Source organism: Emydura macquarii, unplaced genomic scaffold, assembly GCF_026122565.2.
Source record: "Emydura macquarii macquarii isolate MOO-44397 ecotype Brisbane River unplaced genomic scaffold, CSIRO-AGI_Emac_v2 contig_75, whole genome shotgun sequence".
Lineage (NCBI taxonomy): Eukaryota > Metazoa > Chordata > Testudines > Chelidae > Emydura > Emydura macquarii.
In genome coordinates, this window is record NW_027130212.1 from 7,133,126 (window position 1) to 7,151,566 (window position 18,441).

Below are 18,441 nucleotides of genomic sequence, written 5' to 3' on the forward strand. Positions count from 1 at the left end.
TGAAATGGGGGCATTCTTTGGCATGCCATTTTTACTTATTTATGCAGTTTTGTGTGTTTCAGTAACATGTCATATCACTTAAGCATACACACGAAGTAAAATTCCGTTGTAGAGGTGTACAACACAGGGGCTCTCTGTCATGTTAGCTGGCTAACAGAAAAATGTCGGTATCTGCACCATGGGAAATTAGACAACCATAAATGCTTTGCTCTTAAAACTTGCACTGAGTTTTCTGATTTAGTATGAGCAATTTATGATTTGTATAGATTTTAAAATATAAAGCTTTCTTTGTACGACTTTAGTCTTTAAGGTCTCAGATTACCAGCACTGTAGACTGAAGTCCCCTGCCACAAAAGAGGTACAACAAAAAGCAACACCAGTACAAGCTTCATGACGCTACCTATGTGCCTCAATCCTGACCTGCAGGATTCCCCACCCTAGGGACAAGAGAAGTCTTCTGTCTCCAAACTTGATCCACTCTTTGCTTTCTCTGATGTGACTACTAACAAGTTTAATTTTCATAGATTCCAGGGCTAGAAGGGCCTACTGTGATAATTTAGTCTGACTTCTTGTGATCATGTCTTTCGTGATGAGATTATTTATCCCAGGACAAAGCATTGTTCAAATACCCCTACCCCCCTCATCAATCCACCTGGTGGTGATAACCATATTAACCCACTTCAGTGTCACTTGTCTGTCTTTGGTTAATTCATCAAACATGCATAATCTACTGAGGCCCACTGCACCTGCTAGACTGTTCTTGTGGGGAGGGGACATTACACCAGGCGTCCTGTAGTGAAGTTTCCAGATGTAGATCAATCCTGTGAATCCGCACGTTTCTGGAGAGGTTATGTGTGTGACGCCAGGTAGGTTATGCACCCCTTCATGCATCAGCAAGGCATGTGAGAGACCAGTGTACTCAATATGTTTCTGTCCATTCCGGTGACATGGTGGAAAATCCTGAAATGCCACTTTTTAATACAAGAGATTGAAGGAAGGCCAGATCTGAGACTGATCTTTTGTGTAATGCCAAACCACTTTATGCTCATGACTTGGCTCATAACAACACACATGGAATATGTTTAGCAGCTCCAAGTCTGCCTGTAAGAGGGTCCATGTTTCTGATGCATATAGCAATACAGATAGAATGGAAAGATGGTATTATAGTGTCTGTGTACAAGGGCAAAGGATCTCGCAGCTAGTGTGGCAAGCAACCACAGGCTGATCTCATTGTTACTGGTCCAAGTCTTCACTCACAATGCTGCTTGATAGGATGCAGCCACTTCTTAACAGACTTCATCTTACACAGCAATCGGGTTTCGTTGCTGAATGGTTGACCATTGACACTGTCCTTACTCTTCTGACTGAGCTGCCCTGAGAATCCAACCACCTGTTTCACATGGTGCATATCGACATCAAAGCAGCTTCTGATTCAGTTGACAGGTCAGCACTTTGGCTTGGGCTGAAAGGAGTTGGCATTTCAGATGTTCTGCTCAATCTGGTGAAGGAAGGTGCATATTGGCTCATGGCTTTCGGCTGTGTTTCTACACAATCTCAAGTGTGCGGTAGGCTGCATTCTTACACTGGCACTGTTCTTTCAACTATCAACTGGATATTAGGACTTGCTGCTCTACATGTGGAAAACAAGATTGGTTAAGAAGTGTTCACTAACCAAAGCTACACTGATGATGCTGTCCTGCTTGTGGAAAAGTCAGTATTTCAGCCCTGCACTCACTTCAAAATGCCACCCCCAAATTATGGGTTTGAACATCTTATGGCAGAAGATAAGGTCCACAGCCTGGGAGCTGGGCCACCAGAACCCCCCAGTGCAGGTAGACTCTCCATAGCACCTTGATCCATGAAGAGTTCATCAACCTACAATGCTAGCAAAGTTCAAATGGTCACAGCAAACCAGATGTTTGACAAATGGATCTTGGCCTCCTACAGCATGAAGTCCATGTTTAGCTTAAGGATGCATAAATATCTTTGGGCTGAGACAAGTTCAGGATCTTTTGTTAACTGAGTCCCCCAATGTCTCTCTATAGCTAGTTCATTTGCTGCCAGTTGAAGAATCTTTGCCTACTGAGTTTCATCAGGTAACTGGCTCCCAAAAGGGATTTTGGTTCCTAAGGGATACTTTAGGTACCATGTCCAAAATGTAGAGCCTTAAAACCCTTGCTGAGCTGCTGCTTAATGTTTTAGTTCTCTAAATTTCCTAGGTGCTTAAGTTTCTTCCAGTAAAGTCCCCTAAGCACCTACAAGTGAGCATGACAGCATCTTTCAAAGTCCTGTTGCCCCACACCTAACTTATGCCTAAATTTCAGCAGGACCTCAAACTAGGCATTTCTCCACTTACCTTGCTGGCAGGGACTTATATGACAGGCATTCTTGGAGACCACTTAACAGAGTGGGCCCTGCACAAAACGGAGGGGAAGGTGGTGCCATTCCTTATTATGAAGCTTATACCAGTGATTAAAGCACTTATCCAGGATGTGGGAGTTCAAAACTCCACTCTGCCTGATGTGAGTCAGGGATTTGAACTCATGTCCCCTCTGAGTAACCTATCATCTGAGCTATAGGATGTTCTGGGCTGGGTCTCTATCAGTCTCTGCTATCTAAGCCATTCTAGTATGTATAAACAGTGACTGCACCAGAGAGAGTGAGCGAAAGACTCTACAGACTAGTTGTCAAGGCACTCATCTGGGAGAGGGTTCATGGCTGTGAATCCTGAGCAGCAGGAGGCACCTCCCTCTGGCCCAGACTTAGGGGCCCAATTCCCTTGGAGGGGCAGGGTATTAGGTCATACTCCTCTTTAGCATTTTATATACGCTAACTTTGCTGGTTTTTCCGCTCCAGCGTGCAGGCTTATGTGAATCCGTAGACCAGTGATTCTCAACTGGTGTTCTGGGGAACCCTGGGGTTCCGCGGGAACCCTGTTAGGGTTCCACGAGCAGCTGTTCCCCACGCCACCGAAAAAGGGAAGATGTCCCGGATTTTTCGGCGGAGGGTATGGAGTGTAAATGTAATTGAACTGAAAAACGACCTAGTTGTTTGTGTTAAGAGTTTGGGGGGTTCCACAATTATTCATAGAGTTCAAAAGGGTTCCATGGCCAAATTTAATTGAGAAACACTGCCGCAGACACAAAGATCTTAGGCGCTTAACTCTCCTTGTAGGGAGCCTGGGCGCTCAGCCCGAGGCTGTGGATTCCACTAAGTTGCAGGGCACCTAAGGTTAGAAGTTATAAAACTGTGCCTAACCAGTGTGGCATTGCACACCTCGGGTAAGGACAGCTGGAGAAATTGGTGGTCAGCAGATGAATGGCTGCTGCTCTGGAGTGACTCATCCATTTCTACCAGCTCTTTAGGGACATGAGGTGGCATGTGTAGTGATGGTAAGAAAGCTGACCCCACAGGTCCATCAGAGGGGAGATGGGGCAGACCTTGGTGCAGAATTGCCCACATCAGATATTGCTGGGGTGGATTTTATATTCATGACCTTAAAAAGAACCACCAACTCATTTCACATAGGCTTCATAGAACACCAGCAGATAAAGAGCATGGATCAAAATCCTAACATTTCTTCTTCTGTTAATTTTCTCCTCTTTATTGTGCAGTTCATATGCAATAGGGCAACACCGAAGGGATGTGTGGAGTGAGTTATGACAGTGATCCAGTCAGTACTTTTGAAGAGCAAATTTTCTTCTTTTCTTTCCCTTCCTCCCCCCCATGGTGTTTTAGTGGTGTTACATGATGCTGAAAAATCTAAAGTGCTTCATATGGCCTGTGTGACACCTTCAGATATTGTTCTAGCAGTTCAGTTGTTTCTACTTGAATTGGGTGTATTTTCCTTAGTGTTGCCTGTGAGTCAGTGATGGCGTCTGACTTCCTCTGCTGTGTTATACGTGGGTGGTCTCTGAAGAAATGAAATGATTCTACTTGGATCAGGCTGTGGCACCACAAGATATAATGGCACTCCTTCCCCTGTCATAAAAAAAGTCTGTTAAAAGGATTTTTTTGTCCTGGTGACTTTTTTTAAAAAAAAATGCCACTTTTGCTATGATAAACTGACAGAGTGGTCTCAGTGTTTCTATTGTGCTAACTAAATGGAATACTGTAAATATGGAGGTAACCAATAACTATCTAAGGGGAAAAGTAGCGAATATGAGTGATCATTATAGAACACTGATCAAGTTCTAGTTTCCAATGTCTTTACAACTGTTGAAAGCCAATTTGCTGTCTCACAGTCCGATGAAAAAGAGTAACCCATCTTTAGATAGGAAAGTATTAAATGAACTAAAAGTTCAGGAAAAAGTAGAGCACATAAATAGATTTAAAGAGTCATAGTAATTTTAATTCTATCTCCCCAGTCCAGTGGAAATTTTTCCTCAAAGCAAACTAGAAAAGCAATAATAAAATTCTGATACAAGACAGTTGATTCCAGCTACCTTCCAGGGGTTGCTACTGTGTTCATAAATGTGTTTAAATAGCTTGCTGGCTGACTTCGAGTCAGCCAGCTCAGACTCACAAGTGTTCTGAAATTTTTGCTATTAAAGGTTGATTGTCTTTATTCAACTCGAAGTGGCCGTTCAGATATGCTATTGAACTAGGAATCTTCTAGCCTTACAACAAAGCCCTTAATCTGGAAAGATGTATTACGATTGTCTTCTGTTTTCTAGCTCAAACACAATCAGTCAGCAGTGCATCAGGGCTTTTAATGGAAACTAATGGCACTTTTGGCATAAAATAGCAGACTTAATTAGCCTAAGCAAGGTGTGCAGGATTCTAATGTGTTTAACTGCTAGCCTGCCATTTTACTGATCTGAAATCACACATTTCACAAAGGGCTTATTATGTAGAGGAGTTGAAGACTCTTTTCAAATTCATTGTGTAAGTTATCATCCGCTGTGAAAAGATTGACTTCTTAAGGAGATATTATGGAGTAGAATGATTGCTAACCAGAACTACTGCTAGAATTATTTATGAGATAAGTAATAACTCTAATTCCTTATCCACTGAATAAATTGTTTTAATTTTAAAACACTGGTCAGTTATATATGAAATTTTGCTGAATCTAGGAGAAGTACTAGGTCTGGTTTTGAAGCTGAATAAATATTGAAGTGAAACATGAAGCATAAGTTCATGAATTTATGGTATACCATTGGCAATGAAGTTTTATTTTCCCATATATATTGCTTTTTTTAGGAGCAGAATATGGTCTAAAGCAGAATCATAGAATTGGTTTTGGAGGAAAGATTTGTCACTTAGTACTCAAATATCCTTGTAACATCTTTAAGGAGTAGCAGTGTGTTTGCAAAAATGTTCAATATAGTGTTCATTGTTTGACAGGGGCATGTTTTGTTTGTCAGCCAATCACGTTTAAATCTTAAGGGTTTAATTTCAGTTTTTGACATGATGAAGAGCATGATTGTCTTGGTCAACAATGACCTCAATGTCGTAGTCAGTATTAGGTCATCTAACTCAATTCTCCAAAACACAGGAATATTTATAGCCCTCTTGTGATGGCACCAAGGGGCCTGTGCTAATCATTTTAAGAAAACATAACAAAAGGATGTCCTCTGCCTTAATGTAGACCAGCCTTTAGTCATGTGACTTCAGTGGTATTGTTGCAGCATAAGCAGCCAGTTAATTTGTGTGTTTGGGGGAAATTTTTTTCCCTTCTGGCGGACAAGCAAGTATACTTGTTTTCTTTAACAAAGCCCTGGTTAACATCACACTTTTTTTAAAACAATCCAAGAATAGGTCCATAAGCTGCAGAAGGGTGAATATCCGGCCATATGTTGCTGCTTGCTTCTTTCTGTCTTCTGGAGGGTTAGTGTTTGGACTGCGTTATGAATTAACTGTATGTGGGACCCCAAGAATACACTTAACGCAGCATTGTATCTAACTTAAAGATGCAATGAATGCAGTGTTTTTAGGTGGGGAAAAAAAATAAAGGTATTAAGCCCTGGTTGTTGTAAAGCATCTTGTGTCGACCAAATTGCCAGTGTCTACACTACAGCCTTGCTCCCATTGATGTAAGTGCCCTGCTACACCGACATAACTCCATCTCCATGAGAGGCGTAGGACTATGCCGGTGTAGTTAGGGCAACTACACTGTGGAGCTGCAGGTTACTTACATCAGCTGTTGGCTGTCCTTGTCAATTTCACGGCTGGAGCTGTGAAATTGACCAAAAAAGTCACTCCTACCCCCCCCCCACACACACACTGCCCCTCTAATTCCGTGGCAGCACCCTTGTGAGGCCACACGTTGGTGACGCCATGCACCACTGACAGAAGGAGAGTGGTGTGGACATCAACTACCACAGTAATTACTGTAGTGGCTGTAGGTCGGTCTACACTACAAACTTAAGTCAACATATGTTAGACATGCCGTAAGATTAAATTGGCAATAGCTCTCTTTAAGTGCTACTGGTTTCTTTCTTAATCATCCACTGAATTTGAATTGAATGGGGGGTGGGGATAGGCAAACTTTTTTTTTTTTTTTTTTTCCAAACTGTCTGCCTAAGAGGGCATTTGTGATTAAGGTATGGGATTAGCAGCTAGAATGTAGCGCTGCTTGAAAATAGCTGATCCAAAGGTCAAATTTCAAAATTTGAAAAAAAAAAAACTTTATTAATGAATATTTCCCCACATTTTTCTACCAACAGTAGAACTGTATTTTCAGGTTTTTGGGGGGGAAGTGGGTAACTTAAGGGTGGGGGGGGGGAAGCTTTTCTATTTAGTCTCACGAGCAGAGGTCTTAAATTATTATTATTTTGCAAAACACCTTGAAACACTCAGAAGGTATAAACAGGCATATAGAGCTTTCTTAAACTCTACAGACAACCTCACTGCTTTACTTTCTCCCTCATGTTTTGTTTTATTTTCTCTCATATTTTAATGCACTGATGCTTAATGCTCATGAGACAAAGTTGGGTCCATTCCCTAGTAGTAACTTGTCTGGGTAGGAAACACCCCGGTGGACATGATGTTTGAGGTATGAAGTAAATGTTTGAGGGTTGTGTTGTCTGTTTTGTTTTCACTAATGAATATTTTTGTTCTATTTTATTTTCAGCTTTAGCTAAAAGCCTATATTCTTAGTGTAAGAACAAAATAGAGACTGAGAAATGTTAAAGAATGGGTGCCTTTAGGATTTAAAACAAAGCCAAATGACTGCCTAATGATCTGGAATACCATTATATCAGGAAATGGCTACATAGGCAACTCCCAATTAAACTGCAAGCTCTTCAGAACATTAATAACTGGTTGTAATATTTTGTCTACAGAACTAATCAGTCCAAGATAGAGACATCTTTACTTCCAGAGTGTAGTGCAGACAAAAGCATGCTATCTGTTTGCATTTTATAATCTCATGTCTAGTTCTTACATTTATAGTACAGATGTCCTAATTAGAACCTTTTTCCAGTTTTCAAAAAACTCCAAGTGTGAGTCTTTTGAGAGCTCAACAAAAACATAAACTTATAAATCAGGGAAAATGAGGGCATAAAAAGTGATCTTCAAAATAATCCAGAGGTGGAGTTGGGCTAATAGGAGGAGTAATCCTCCCTTAAATATATGGGGATATAATATTTTCTTAGAATCCTTAGCGGCTTGCACTCTCAAGAAAGGCATATTTGCATTTGGTCACTTGCTCCTGCGTTTTCACATAATAATGGAACATGATATAGAAAGCTACTGCCCTTACCATTTCTGGTAAATTAATGCCCCAACGCTTTAAAATATTCCACCATTTTCCAGATAAGTGTACGTGCTCCCATCATGCTTGCTTTGAAAGATGAGCCTACAAAGAAAATGTAAAAATGCACATGTGTGGAGCTGCTGAAATAAAACACATTCAGGATGACATAAGTGGAACACAAGTTTGGGGGAGAAGCTAGAATCTGAGGGTAGATGAAGGTTCAGAGCTCTAAATACTGAGACAGTGCTTTGTAATTGCTTTTGTGTGGGGCTACTGTATTAGAGTGCACTGGAGAAAGTACAAATGAAGGTACAGAGTATGAGCCATCTAACTTAATCTTTTTTCTTTAAAAATCAAAAACAAACTTGGGGCAGATCCAAAGCTAGTGCAAATTGTCATAGCTCCACTGAAGTCGCTAGGTATTTGATAACTTACATCAGCTGAGGATCTCCCTCATGGTTTTTTTTACTTGAGTTTCTAGTCTAGGAAAACTTCAAAAACCTGTCCTTCCAGACCAAATTGAGCAAAATCTCTCTGCTCTCTTTGTAGATAAAGGATTAGCTACAAAATAATTCCATTTCAGAAAAAATCCAAGGTTTTAAAACTAGTTTTTTAATGAAAAATGTTGCATAAAAAGAGTTGTGACCAGGTTTAGATAATTAAGTCTAGATTTGCAGAGGGTAGATCTACTCAAAACAGACCCTTGTATCATGGGTTTTTTTGAAATTGTAGGCAAATGTGCATAGCAAGTCATCAACTTCTTTACACCAATCTTTTCAGATGGGGGAATATTTGAAATAACGAAGAATCCTGCTCTCTCTGAATGAATCAGACTCTGGCTTTCTCTACTCTTCTAAACCTAGCATGGCCTGGTCACAAGAACAGAGCAGATGATAGAGCCGAAGTGTCAGCTCCACATCTTTTTGTGCTGAAATATACCAAAACTAAATTTGTAGATTTAATCTTAATTGCCCATCTTTAAGATAGTGGGAGAAAATAGATTTTAATTTTAAATGTCTCTCTGGGGAAAACTAAGTACTATCTCAGCCCTGTAAAAATAAAAAAACCTTTGGGAGACTAGAGATGGAAAGAGGAAATCTAAAATTCTTCCCTTTAACTTTAAAGTGCTTCTATTTCCCCGAGGAAATAACATAACACGAGGAGCTATTTACTCCCTAGTTAGTTGGTTAAGAATCATAGAAATGAGATCTGGAAAAGATTTATACATTTAATATCTTTGCCTGATATTGGTTACTTACAGTAACAATGAATTTTTTACTCCACCTCCCAAAATGCTAATTCTATCAGCAGAGGACCTAACAACTAGGACCAATGTGTTTTGTTATTTAAACTTCTGTTCCTTGGACACTTTGTCAAGGCCAGTCAACAATTCCAGTATGTACAACATTGGACAATACAACTCTGAACTGGGACTTGCCACTGAACACTTGATATATCTTCTTGTAGCTCCCCATTTGTTGCTGGGTCCAATTTAAAGCTCTGGTCCTAATCTTCAAGATCTTGGACCAAGCTTTCTTAAAGACTCTTGCTCCATCTGCAGTAACAAAAGACCTTTGTTACTTTGTTACTCACTCACTTGGGCCTCTAAACAAAAGTACGTAAGTGGAAAAATTGGGAGCTGGAGCCTTAGACTTCTCGATGCTGTCCTACACAGCGTAACCATCTACTGAAGGATATCAGAATGAGCTCTAGTCTGGTTGTCTTTAGAACGCAATATAATAGCCACTTTTTGGCAGAAGCCTTCCTAGAATATCTATTACTGACACATTTCTATCTATATATATGCACTTATGACCATTGTATCAGAACACCTCAAACATTAATGGGCCAAGTGAGGTTCAGAAATATTATTCCCTTTTTACCGGTAGGAAAGTAAGCCACAGAAATTAAGAAGTTATTTGCCCAAGATCAGACAAGAAGCCGTTAGTAGAGCCATGGACCGAACTCAGATTTCCTAACTCTCTGTCTAGATTCTGAAACACAAGACCAGGCTTCCTCCAAATGTGTTTTAAGGAAATGCTATGGGGTGGTAGAACTGGAATCCTTTTTGATAATGATGATATGGGTTGGGTTAAAACTTGTTGTTAGGGTTGGGAATTTCTGTGGTCGGGAAGGAATTTCTCCTAGGGCAGATTGGGAGAGGCCTTGGGTTTTTTTGCTTTCCTCTATAGCATGGGGCACAAGTCACTTGCTGGTAAATTTTCTATACCTTGAAGTTTTTTTTAAACCATGATTTGAGGACTTCAATAATTCAGTCATAGCTTAGGGGTCTATTACAGGAGTTGGGTGGGTGAGGCTCTGTGGCCTGCATTGTGCAGGAGGTCAGACTAGATGATCATATTGGTCCCTTCTGACCTTTAAATTTTGAGTCTGCTGTCTTTCGTTCAGAATGAATGCCAAGAAGTGACAAACAATAGCAGTAGCAGCTCAAACAGGGGGCTGCATTTCTGGGCAAAACCAAGGCATATCCAAGGCTACTTAAGAGTTTGAATTATATGGAGAGGGGCTTGCCTGAATATTGTTTGGGTAAGGGTGTGCAAGTGTATGCATATGAGAGTGAGAAGCAATAGTGAGACAGCAGTGGCCATAAAGCCAAGTGCTGGTTGCGACAGATTAACAATATCCTGAGCAAACCTTATGGAATAAAGAAGCTTTATTGAATTAAGTTAAAACCTTACTGAGCTAGGGTTGATACTTTGAGTACATAGTATAAAAATGCAGATGTGTATGGGTATTTGATATTGTATATACCTTCTCTAATAGGGATGGGAGATGCTAATGAACTACTTCTGTTACCAGTATTTGAAGCCAGTCCCCTGAGGTATGCATGTACTAGTTCAAACTGGAATCTCTAAAGACCAACAGAATTTTTTTTTTTTTTTTTTTTTTTTTTTTTTTTTTTAAATAAAAGCCTGGACTTTAAACTGATTTAGGGAGTTCTTCCTGAACCAGCAAATGGACAAAATCCCTGGTCCATAGAGAGTCCCAATCATTAGGATAGGGTTGGAAGGACTGGGCCTACCAGAATCCATGTTAGGGTGAATTCTGCTAAACTTATTAGCATGCATGTAGGTTCTCTTTTATTTTTACTATGTTTTCTGTATTTTTTTTTTACCTGAAGAATAAAGTACACTTGCTTAGAAAACTGCTATAAATTAAATTGGCAGCAGTTCCTCTTGTAAATTTCTGAAGAAAAAACAAGCCACTCTGGTCAGAAGGGAGTGAGACACTTCTCCAGTGAAGAGAGTCAACAGCTATGGAGCTAGACCACTGGGGGGGACACTGGTGGACACTGGAACATGGCCCTGTGAGAGCTTTTTGTGCACAGATTTTTCAAGACAAAGTCAGACTTGAAACAGTGAGCAAAGGAACTGCTTCCTGCTGTTTGATTCCTATTGTGTTCAGAGATACAGGATTCTATATATAATCTTTGTAAATAAACTAGATTGCATCACTACCTGACTATCAATTTCTCCTCCTGAATAGAAACAACCCTCAAGACCACGCATCTGGCTAATTTGGGTCAAAAGGGGTAATATACATATATATATTTGTGCCTCTACATTGTGGTGATTGGCATGGTATAAATACCTGAGGGAAAATACTAGTGTAAATCAGTCAAATAGGGACTTTAATAAACAGTTTACATCTACCAAATGCCTGTTAAGAGAGAGCCTTCCTTTCAAAGATGTACTGTCTGCTAGATATGTCTGTCAAGTCAAACTTTCCTGGAAGCCTGAGTTAAGTTTAATCATTAATAGCAGCTATAACTCTGATTTCTTATAACTACCTTTAATTATTTTACAAGACTATTTTTACAGAAATTTTAAATATCTTATTGTAATACTTTGATATAGTTCTGTCAGAATATACATTAATTCTTAGTTATAGACACGAGCAGGTAGAGATTAAATAAGGAAACTTGCAAAAATGTTTGTTTTTTGGGGGGGTATCAGTTAGCTTTGTTTCTCAGTCTATTTTCATATTTCCCCCTTCTATTTTTGTCCTAAATTATAAGAGGGTACTCTTAGTGTACTACAGCATTTATAGATTCAGATCCTAAAGACAAATAGGTTTATTTCTTGTTCAGATGGGCACTCTTAGAATCTGGATTAGAAAATAGGGAATACTACAGTAGAAGTCTGATTAGCAGCCTGAAGGCTTAGAAATGTTCATGTTCTAAAACTAACTTAGTTTTCATCATTCCTGTTCCAAAACATTTGAACCTACTGCCTTCCTTCCAAAACTGTATCAGGAGATCTCAGGCGCTGTCACCAGTCCATGGACTGGTCATTGAGAAACACTGTCTTAGGCAACCATGCAGATATCCATTGTGCCAAATGGCATATACAAGCGTGAGGAGAGTCCATTGGAAAAGAAATCACACTGTTCACCACAGCAGTTGTACATGGTTTTGTCACAAGCTAAAAGGCAGTTTTTCATTTAAGTACATTCATCACTACTGGGAGAACTAACTGCACTTAAAGGGTAAACGTCACTCATGATGTGCATTTGGTTGCTGAATACATTGAGTACATGTGCATAAGTGCACATATGAAGCAAGCTCTTAAGGACTGAAGAAACTTCCACAGTAGCACATGACCTTCTGTGTAAGAAGCTGCAAATCCTCTTGAAGCTAAAGTTCAAGTAAACAAACACCTGTTATGTGTGAGGGCTAAATGATTGTGAGCCCTTGCAGGCTTTGGAGATGTCAATAGTTTATGTGGACATTTTGTAGTAAACCTTTCAGAAACAGCTGAAAACAAAACTAAAATGTTGAGTGATTTAAAAGTTTTTTCCAAAAATCTAAGATGCGGAGGCCTCATAAGGCTAATGTGAAGGGGGATAATTCTGTTTTTCTCTTTATGGTCTTGATACAACAATATACCCTGTACAGGAAGGCTCTGAAGAACACCCAAGTACCATTGACTTCATTGTGCTTTTGCTGAATGACTGACTTGAGCACATTTAAGTGTTTGCTTAATTGTGGCCTATAAAGGTACATCTAAACAGCAGCTGAGATGTAATTCCCAGCTCGTGTAGATGTACAGGTGTTACCACTACTTGATCGAACACTTAAAAATAACAGTGTGGGTGCAGCAGCATGGACTAGGGTGACCAGCTAGCAAGTGTGAAAAATCCAGTCAGGAAACCATTTTCATTAGAAACACAAAAAGATTTGTCCTCTTTTGGGAGTAGAATTGGTTCAGAATTCAGTATTTCAGGTAAAAACTAGGTGGTATTATCACTGCCAATGATCAGTATATTTCCATGAATTACTTCACATTTCAATGCAAAGGTTTTCCTTTGATGGAATATGCACACAAGCTATAAAATGGCAATTTCTATAATTCATAATTGAAACCCAGTTTAGGCAAATAAAATGTCATGTGAGTTTCATCTTTAAAGAGCAGGAGCTGAATTGTCCCTCTACTTAGGTGTCTATATTCTATGTTTGGGATCTTGATATGCTCTTACCTTTGTTATTTTTGTGCATCAGATCATTCACTCCTATCTCCCGGGTTTACAGATGCCTGAGCATTAAAAGTGTTAACTGAAGTAACATTAAACTCTGTTCTGTTTCTGAATTATAACTTTATAGAACTTTTTACAGAGCTTTAAAATCATCCTCCTTTATTGTCTACAACTTGTACTGATGTGATGTTAGTGGTAAATTATGAGAATCAAACCAGTGTTGCAGCTGTGGGTTTTTTGTTTTTTTGTTTTTTTAGACACATTTATAAATGAAAATAGCAGGCATTCTAGTACATGCTGTCTTGCTGTCTTTTTTTTTTTTTTTTCCTCCGTCATTTGGAAAAAGAGTTGTTTTATGGTGTGATTTGGGGATTCAATGGATATTTATGTATATGCCGAGCAGTCATCTTTTTTATATCGTATTTTCGCTCGGTACTTTAATGTATGGCATGGATCTGCAATTCAGCCCTTACAAAATTTCTCTTGACTAAAGCTTCTGTTTGGAGTAGTCCAAAACTAATCTTCAATCAAGAGAAATGTTTAATGGCTGCATTTTAGATCTTTAGCTACAGTAATCATAAGAGACTTGGAAAGATGTACATGAAAGAAAAATCAATTGGTTATAAGAGTGCAAACAGTTACGAACAATTTCTCACAACTTTGATTTCAATTTCTTCAATAACTGGTCTCATTTTAAAAATGAATGTTTGGAGCTCTTAGAATACAGATATGTTTTTAAAAAAAAAAAAAAAAAAAAAAAAAAAAAAAAAAAAAACCAAACATCTTTTGGGTCTTCGGGGGAGGGAAAAAATGGCCAGCTACTTTTAAGAAACTCACATTTAATTATACTTGAGTGTAAATGTAATGAGGCTTTTAAGCACTTGTGCTTACCAGGCATGCATGGGAGCCAAATTATCCATGGCTTTAGGAGTCCCTTAGTACTCATTTAGTGATAGACCATAATTGCTCTTAGGAGGTATTAAATTGATCAGGTCCAAAATCAACTTCACATGATAAATTTCACACCCCTATGCCAGGCTCTCTTCTTCACCTTGTTTGCTACTGGGTGGGAGGAATAATCACTCTTGTTTCTAGCAAAACTATAATATCCTCAAATTATAGTATCTGCTTGGTCAAAACTTGACATTTCTGTGTCACTTTGCTATCAATCAAAATATTGACTCTCATAACCGCACTCACTCATTACAGAGACCTTGGGAGACAAGAAAGGTAGGATAGCTGCTAGAATAAAGACATAAGAAGGACATAAGAAGATAATGTTCTACAGGCAGCAAATATCTGTGCACCAATACTGTTGGCCTTTAGAGTTCTCTAGCTTTCATTGAGATTCCTTTGAGGTGTGTGGGTTTTTTTTAAGAATAGCATCCTGTTAAACACCATTTTGTGTTATGAGAAAGAAAGTGAAATGGGAAGGGAAGGAGGGGGAAGAGCAGGAGTGTTAAGGTACCCTGAAAAAAATTTGGACTCTAGGAAACGATATAAACTGGTCAAAAGGAGGTTGTTACCAAAGTGCCTAAAATTTCTGCTGGAAATGGAGGGATGAACATTCCTCTTATGACATCATCTACCTGTTCCTTGTTAGACACCTACTAAATATCACTCCTTGGAGGTGCATTCACTCTTACTTCAGCCTGTCTTTTTGGTAGTACCTGGGCTGAGTAATGTCAAAGAAATAAAGGGGCTGTAGGAAGGCGCTGTGGCCTCCCCCGTAGCCTGGACCCGAGGAAGGGCCGCAGTGACCCGGCTGGAAAGGCCGGGGCCCAGCAGACCAGTCTGCCCAGCAACCAAATGACCAGGCTGTGATAGGGCCGCCCGGCCAGCCCAATCAGCAACAGTGGGGCGGAGCCTCTACGGGAAGGGGCAGTATAAAGGACAGGTCCCATAGCTCAGTAGGGAGAAGACTGCTGTTGGAGGCAGATGTGCTGCCCCGCCGGCTGAGGCCTAGGCCAGATTGGAGCCAAGCCAACGCCAGGGCTGCTCGCCTCCCAGAGCCGTGACCCCAGCAGTTCCCCAACTGACCCGGGCCCCGAGACTAGGTAAGGCCTCTGGGCCCCGGTGGTAGGACCTGGCCACCAGGCTCCAGCGACTGGACTGGGCTACCCACCCCTGGGACTGGACCGGGGCCCCTGAACAACCTGGATGGGGGAGACCCCCTGAGGTCGGACGGAACCTGGAAGAGGTGCCCGATGCTGAAGCATCCCAGGAGCCCTGTGACCCACAGAGGAGCTCCCCGCCTTGCCACCGGTGGATGAGGAGGGACTGGTGGGCCTACTATGGACTGAGTACCCCCGCGACCCTGAGGATACAGGTACCTGGGGATACGAGGAGGAAGTGGCCCAGGAACAGCCATAGCCAGTAGCTTAGTCAGGGGCAAAACCCCACCATCAGCGTGTTGCAGTGGGAGCCCTGCTGACTCGGTGGCAAATGTCTTTGCCACTGATAGGGCCCTGGGCTGGGACTCGGTGGAGACGGGTGGGCCTGCATCCCCTTCCCTCCTTTCTTAGCCACCCCGGGAAAGCGAACTCTTCCCTACCGCTACAGATAGCATATCCACTGCCTGCTGGCCTGCCCTGCCTAGGGGCTGGGGCATTGAACTGCCTGCTGGCCCGCCCTGCCTAGGGGCCGGGGCCACAGACTGCTTTCGTGCCTTGCCCCCACCTGGGGTTGGGAGGCTAGAAGTCACAGAACTGTCTGCCCTGCTAGAGGGCTAGAGCTCAGACCCTCGCACAAGCGCTAATTGTACCCCATTTAGGAAGGTGCTGTGGCCTCCCCCAGAGCCTGGACCCAAGGAAGGGCCACAGCAGCCTGGCCGGACAGGACAGCTGTCCAACACGGGCAAACTGTAATACCATTGTAGCTGTCTACAGTGACAAAAACAGAGAGTGAAACAAATAATTGGAATTAGAAGTAGCTTCATGTGGGAAGCTGCCACCATTACTTCACTGAATAGCCTTCTCCTAGGGAAGATCCTTTGCTGGAGGCTTTGACTGTGTGGAATTATGGTCAGGGCTCAGATAGAGGGGGTCTTGGAAGTAGCCTCTCTCTGGGCTGCTTACTCAATGGTCGTCCACTCAAGTGTTTAATTTTCCATCAAGTAAGATTAATGCATGCAGATTGTCTCTATGGTTATTACCGTGAAGCTGAAGTGGGAGACAGCCACTAGTAGCATGGTTCCTCTAGGCAGAGGTGGGGAGCAGTTAAGGTGTTTGTGTGCAGATGGAGGAGGTATGATGCTCAAGGAGGCCTCTTCTCCTTGTAGTGTTTGCCACTGTTTTGGGGTAACTGCCCTTGTATGTCCTCCCTCCCTGATCCATTCCAGGATTGCCCAGCCAGGTTTCCAACTATCACCTGTGGCTGGGCAAGGACCCTTGTGGCACTCCTTTCTGACTGGTATTTTGAGGCTGCCCAGACCCCTGCCATACACTGATATCCCCAGCAAGCCAGTCTGCCTAACAGCCAGTGCCTATATGTTGCTTTCTCTCTAAGGGCTATGAACAGTGTTTTCTCAACCATTACAAGTTACCACAAAGCACTTTCTCGGGAGAATACATTTATTCTTAGTGCAAAAGCTTTATAGAGGAAAATGCAGAAAGGAACTGTCAAAATTCCTATATGCTCACTAAAAACTTACCAGAGGTCACCCCCAACTGTAACCTAGGGATCTGGTAGGTGTCAGCCTTTCAGCAAAGGTGTTCAGCAAAGGTTGGTTCCCTTGGGATGCAAGAGTCTTGTCAGTTTGTTGAATCAAAAGGGAGACCATGAGTCTGTTTTAACTCAGCCTTTTATAACAAAATCCCATTCTTTGCCTGATCTCTAAAAACCCTGGTTTGAACTAGTATATGCAAACCACCCCGGGGGATGGCACTTCTTCGGGGTTGCTTTTACAGTTTCACAGCTAGCTTTAGTCACCCTCTTTCCTCCCCACAGGTTTTAGTTCCTGCTGTGGTAACCCTTCTCCAGGGGTAGAACACAGTCATGCACTGACCTCAAAGACCCTGCATTGGGTTACAATATGTCAATGTTTTTTCCTGTCCCCTCTGTAGGTTTATCCCATATAAGGAGAAGAATATGATTTGAGTTAAATATCAAAAACCATGAACATTTCTCAAACATCAGAAGGAGAATACACCATTGGTTGGCCTTTAAAAATGCAAATGTGCAGATTACCTAGATGTCCATTTCCTGTCCAATACAGAAATAAGTTCAGTCTCTTCATGGATCACGGGGACCAAAGACGTTTTAATAGTATCAGGCCAACAGGAAACACAAGTCAAACGCCCAGATTCTGCCAGCCTTACTCAACACCATAACTTGTTCTGTAGATAGTCCAAATGAGTACTGCACAATAAAAATATTGGAATCTGGGTGACATGATCCACCCAGACCAGTAAGGGGTTTTGTCACCGCCTGTCCTGTAATCGTGGGGTGCTTTGACACTGGTAGCCTGCCCACAAGCACCAGGTCTTACCCTGGTTTCCTTCTAGTTACTCTTTGCAGGGTGACACCAACAGCCCTTCCTGACCTCTTATCAATGAGACACTCTGAATTTTCTCCTCAGGCATGTCACCTCTGAAGGTGTGAAACCACCCCCAAGCTTACTTTGGCCCCCATACTCCACCCAGTTTGCACGACACAAACCTGCTTGGCGTAAAAATAACCAAAAAGTTTATTTAATAGAAAAAAATACAGATTCAAAGATGAAAGAGTAAGACAGAGCAACAGTTTCCTAATATATCCTCCAACTATAGTGGGGATCCAGAATTTCACAGATAGTTTCCCACCTAGAAGCTGTCCCTCAGGGTATGCCTACACTGCAATTAGACATCTGTGCTAGCTGACTCAGGTTCACAGGGCTCAGGGAAGGGGTTGTTTGTTTGTGGTGTAGATGCTCAAATGTCTACATAGCGGAGGCCCCGAGGCCTAAGGTTCCATTCCCTTTCTTTTGAAATGTTTGGGTTTTGTTCCAAATTGGAATTAAACCAAATTTAGAAATATCAAAACTCTCCATGAAACAGAAGTACCTTTCTCCACCCAGCTCTACTCATGATCTTGGTCTTCAGCACCTGAAGGCAACTTTCCTCTCAGAACTATATATTCCACATTATATCATAAGGTATGATATAAGCAATAAGAAAAACAAGAAAAGGTGGAATTTTTGTTAATTTCTAGTGTATTAAAAATTAATCTTTGCAAGATTGCGGTAAACCACAAACCATAAACCAGGA